At 49.0% G+C, this 5,719-nt stretch overlaps 1 pseudogene; it reads left to right on the top strand.

Annotated features, from left to right (window-relative positions):
- Window positions 1-5,338: 5,338 nt before the first annotated feature.
- On the top strand, window positions 5,339-5,490 carry LOC126541009 (U2 spliceosomal RNA; annotated as a pseudogene).
- Window positions 5,491-5,719: the final 229 nt, after the last annotated feature.

Below are 5,719 nucleotides of genomic sequence, written 5' to 3'. Positions count from 1 at the left end.
AGCGACTAGCCAATAGCGCGAAGCCGGAACTGGATGTACATACATCGCTCAAATACTACCGATTGTCGCGCGGAACGAGCAAATGATTCAATTTTTATACGTCCAAGGATAAGAACGTACTGCAAGACCTCCGGAAATATTTTATGCTACTTTTTATAGTAAAATACATCAACGTAAATTACTAAAGTACGCGTCACGCGTGACTGCAGCCCTCATGCCGGCAACACCGGGGAGGCGTCGCTCAAAATCGTCGCTCGCACGGAGTACGACTTGTAGGCGACGAGCGAACGCGACAGCCATCTCCGTCGCGTCGCTTGTAGCTGCCGCGCGCAAGATCGCTTATATGGGGTTTATACTTTTTTCAGTATAAAACATGGATTCCTCATGCGTTTTCAGTAAGTTCAAGATAACGCGCCCAACTGACCTCTTGCAGCATGCAGCTGAATGCCTGCGGCAAAGTTTCTAACTAGCACTGGTACTGCACGTAACTTCAGTGGTCGCAGATTCCCCCTGCGCGAGACACCGTCAAGCGCGTGGTTTATTTATAAAAAAAAAGCATGCTGCCAGCAAAATGACGCCTTCTGTTATGTGATTCCTTAGTTCAACAGCGTTCCGTACACAGTAGACTGCCAAACTGAATAAATTCAAACACACAAAACGCACGCTAATCACGCTCCGCATAGGCTCGGAATCACGGGCTGGTGAACTAACCATTTTAAGCGTCCTCTCGCCTGGCGTCTTATTGAACATACCATAGTTCTGGCAGCGTTTGCGATTTTTAAAGCTCTTACGGACAACGGCAAAGTGATAAAATCACATGCAGTTATCGCGACGACTGGCTTTTTCGATTGACATCGAGAGACACAGCGCGTATGCCTAGTCCTTTGTCAATCGCGTCGGCTAAGCGCAGCGACGACTTCCTGGCGATAGCATGACATATACGGACAATGTGCACCTAAGTTAGAATTCACTTACCGTGGAGGATTTGTTGTTATATCCAAGGCATGACGAACGACTGTCGTGTTTGCGTGGCGACGCGAGATGGCTGACACGATCTCCCTCGGCTGGCCTTTGCTCGCTGCACGGATCACCTTTCTCCGGTGCTGTGTTGTTCCGCGATCTTGAGCGCGCGCGCGCGCGGTGGAGCCACTCCGAGAGAAAAAGTAGAGCGCTCGCTACGCGTTCCTTTGAACTGCGGCGGCCTGTTCTCTTAGAAGCAAAACGATGTGTTCTTTGCTCTGCGTGCATGAATGATACATTGCCATGTTCGGGGCCAGCCACCTACAGTTGAAGCAGAAGATTACGCTACGTTTTGTTTTCTATTGCCGCAAGAGTCTCTCTTTTCTAATGTCGCAAGAGTCTTTTCACTCTCTCTCTCTGAAGGGGAGAGTGAAAAGCACATTTCACTCTCTCCTTGGTGACAGAGTGAACAATGCATTTAACTCTCCTCGACATTTTGCGAGAGTAAAACGACGCTTTGAAGAGTGAACCGGCAGCTTCACTCCTGCGATACCCTTCCTAGTTTTTAGAGTGTAGGTGCGACGAACCTGTCACCTAAATTTACGAGAACTCGTCAAAGATTAGTTCTTGTTCTCAAACCATTTCCGTACCATATCTCTTGGCAAAGTAGACGTTCCCCAACTTCCTACTGGCGTCCGAGTCATTCGAAGACAACGCTCCAATAAAGCAGTGCATCGAGTATGACAAAAAGCGGCAGTGTGTCGTACCCCAGTAAGTCAGGCCAACATGCCCAAGTATCTACAATTCTGATGCTCAGTGAACCGTGTTATCCTAGGTCATTTTAGAGTAAATAAGTAAAATATAAATATATTTATTCACTCGTTTTCTTTATTTTTGCAAAGCGACTTCATGGTGTGCTCAGTAATAGGTTCCAAAATTTGAATTTACATCGAGGGCCCCATGCCCCGGGTCCTGCTGTAAGTTCAGCAAATATATTGCGGGTTCCGAAATACCATACTTGCCCGTTCTAATTGAAGACTTCTTTAAAAACGGTGAAAACAAATCTTGCGAGGTGATTGTACAATTGATGGCTACTTACCCTCTCCGAAGCAGAGGATCTCCACTTGTGATGGCAAATTCATCAATTGTGAGTTGTTAAACTGAGTCCAAGCCTCACTTCACAAAGGACGAAGCCTAAGAGGACAGATGCCTTTTTGGTGTCCGTGGCACATTCGCCGAAAGGCGAAGTACGCATTGCGATAGCAAATTAGTAGATAGCTACACGAAGTAAGGATAGTAGTTTTATCGGCCATATAAACTTGTTTTCTATCGCTCACTGACTAAATTAACGATCTTATAATGTGTGAGCGCGACTTAACGAGGGCGTAGAAAGAAACAGAGAGACAGCGCTGTCTTTGTGTGTCTGTTTTTTTCTGCGTCCTTGTTCAATCGCGTTTACACATTCCTTCAAGGAATCAAACCAATTAGCTCGCCCAGGTGTTTTAACTAAATTAACAAGCATGGTGTCACGCACGCACAGGTAAATATGAATACGTCCCGCTCGGCGCGAGCGGAAACTGGCTCATAAAATGCTGGAGTGAGCAATCGTGGCACCAGCAAGCGAAGTGACCTTCGGGTACCTCTCGCTTCAGCGCGAACGGAACATCGAAAGCACAGTGCATACAAAGGTACCAGTACTACGTGCACTCTGCAAACATCACAGATGAGGCCCGCGCGGACAGGCACTTTGGCCACGTCGCAGGTCACTTTCAAGATACGGCGCCTGCATGGCCGCGCCACAAGCTGCAGCCGCCTAAAGCCCCTCAATTTTCCAAAAGTAGCGTCATTCCTGGACCTTTCCACCACCTCGCTCTTCCCGGCATCTCCTCTTTCACGCCTCGTTTCGCCTCAGCCTCTACCGCTCTCCCGTTGGCCAATCTGTGTCACGTGAAAGCACTCGTCGCGCTTTTGTACATCTTTTTTCAGCGAAGCTGTATAACTCTACCATCCAAGGAAATTTTCGTGTCGTTGTGGTAAGCGAAAAACCCCCCGTACGTGGTCGGATCCCGGAGATAGTGCAATGCACGGTGGAGATAGTGCACGGTGGAGGTGCAATTCGCCATTGAGGGGCCCGCATACACAGCTTCGCTGGTCATTCTTATTCACAGAGTGAAAGGCCACTGCGATTTTTTTTCTTTCCAGCGTGCTCCGACAGCCATTGCCGGCCCAGTGCGAGGAATGTAGGCGCAGACGGTTTGATCGCAGGAAGGATCGGGGGATCAAATCGCCACTGCGGTGGCTGCATTCGATGGGGGCGATATGCAAGGACGCCCGTGTCCCGTGCCTTGGGGGCAGGTTAAAGAACCCCAGCTGGTCAGAATTATTCCAGAGTCCCTCATTACGTGCCTTATTAACAGATCGTGGTTTTGGCACGTAAGACCCCAGATTTTTCTTTTTTGTGTCCTGTGTGCCTTGAGTGTTCCAGTTAAAGCAAGACTGCTTCCCTGCGAAAACTTACAACGCAAGAGAATAGAGATGCACGTAGTATACAGGTATAAAAGGAGCTCTTCAGCAAAAGTATTGCTAGTGCAAATGAAGTGGGCCGGGGGGGGTAATTATTTTTGGAACCTGTGTCGAATTTTCCCATAAAGTTGGTTCTTGCTATCAAATTCCAACTACCTACACTGTTTTAATTAAATAAAAACGATTTCATGTGCTGGTACGTTGTTCAAATTATCTATACTGTCTACATGTGTAAATGTTGCTCATGGAGGCCACAACCCGTGCATGAGCTACACACATTTGTAAAAGGCGCGGAGCTGAAGCGGCCCTGTTTGTGGGCATTCTTGGCCCCAAACAGCTGGAATCTCTCACGCGCGGGCCGAACAAAAGTATCCTGCAGGTACGTAAATAAACTTACGAAACCACGTACACATACTTTCACGCAGTCAAAACCTGAAACTGAAGTAATCACGCCCGTGTTTGAGCACATTGTGTTCATGCGGCGTGTTTCAGGAACAGGGACTCATAACGTGCGGGCGCTTTACACCTTAGATAATTGTCCCTTTCTCTATGTTTTCTTTTTGCGCAATTGCAACACAACATTATTAAGGCCAGTTACCGACTGACGAAGCAACATCTTGCCTCAAAAACTGCTCTGCAGGGCTCGAACGAACTCTTCCGCGGATTTTATCAGTAGCACGTTAGCCGTCGTCTGCTACGGCAGGGACGACATAGGCGGCGCCACTTTCGAGGCCGCGGCGAGCGCGTGACGGCAGCGGAGGAGGAGGGAAGTGGTTGGCGCTACATTTGAGATTCAGGGATTCACCAGGAGAGAAGAACGCCTCCCTCCCCTCTCTCTCGGCTCATCACCGTGCCTCGCGGGCGACAGGAGAAGGTGAGCTTCCGGCCCGCCTTCCTCCCTCGCACACGCGAGATTGAGCCCTGTGCGCCGGCTTACCCTCGCAAGCTTTCACTTGCACATTCAGCATTTGGTGCGCGGGGAGGATTTGATCGCCCTTGGAGCCCAGACGGAACGACACGGCTACGGCTACTGTAGAAACACACCTGGAGTCTCCGTATAATTTCTATCGCAATAAACAGAAGGTATAATTCATTACAAGGAAAGTGCTAGAGAATACCAAACAGCACAAAGACAGTGCACAAGAACTGAAGTATTGCTTAGCCCGTCAGTTCATGCAACAAGGTCAAAGCATTCTCGGCGGAGAAATATAGAAAAATCAGTGCCATTCCACTGTATGTAGGTGGATGACCAGCGAAGCTGGGCTTCCACCTACATAGAGTGGAATGCACGGCAATAGACTGGCGAGCAGTCTATTGCCGTGCGTGAAACGCCGTATGCATATAAAAAGAAGGCGATGCTCGACTAGTGGCTCCTCCACGATGTTGAGAATAGGAAGATGATGAGGCAACGGAGGGTATATATACCCATGTATTGGAAAACGCGGCACGACACCTTTTATTAACGAATCCCCGGCACGTAGAAGAGGCACACACCTCACCGCACTCCGAGGGCACGCACTGCTTCACTGTAGCCAAGGCGATGATGCGTTGATCGATGTCCCGTAGTCCTGTAATGGTAGTGAGGTCACTCTAAAACCACCAGCGGTCACACATAACATAGACCACACAAAAGTGTTTCCCCACAAACTCCCTCTGAAACCGGGCCGTTGCTCCGGCGAAACCTTCCAATTTAGCGGGATCGGGGCATATGGACGGCTCGCATTTCTTTCCGTCTCGCGTTCCTGGCGGACAGCATGCTTATGGGAACGGCACCACGGGAGAGCGGAAGGAAAGGAGATACGCAAGCACTTGAAACGCCGAAAAAGAGAGGGCGGTGCGAACGTAGACGTGGCCAATAAGGGTCAAAGTGTAGTATCTGTTATCAACCTATTATTTGATACGGGTTGTGCTTGGACCTCAGACACTAAAATTATTTTTGCAAGATGCCGTCACCGCCCCTGCAGGTCGGCCCGATATTTCACTATCTTCGGGAACGGCCCACGTATGGAGAAAAATTGTCGATCTACGCGGCTTGGTAGAAGCACGCAATTCTTCCTCATGAACTAGCCATATGCAGCTTCGCTGTAAAAATTCGCCGATGATTACAATACTCCATAATGCAAAATTTGAGCTCCGTTCTACACGCGTTTTTATTTCGCAGAACTTTGCCTGGCGAGGGCAGCCTATTTTGTGCGGCACATATGCAAACTGAGTGAAATCCGGCGGGACTGTTGCG

This window comes from Dermacentor andersoni, chromosome 2, assembly GCF_023375885.2.
Source record: "Dermacentor andersoni chromosome 2, qqDerAnde1_hic_scaffold, whole genome shotgun sequence".
Lineage (NCBI taxonomy): Eukaryota > Metazoa > Arthropoda > Arachnida > Ixodida > Ixodidae > Dermacentor > Dermacentor andersoni.
Note: the sequence above shows the minus strand (reverse complement) of the source record. Positions and strands in the feature narration are given on the sequence as shown.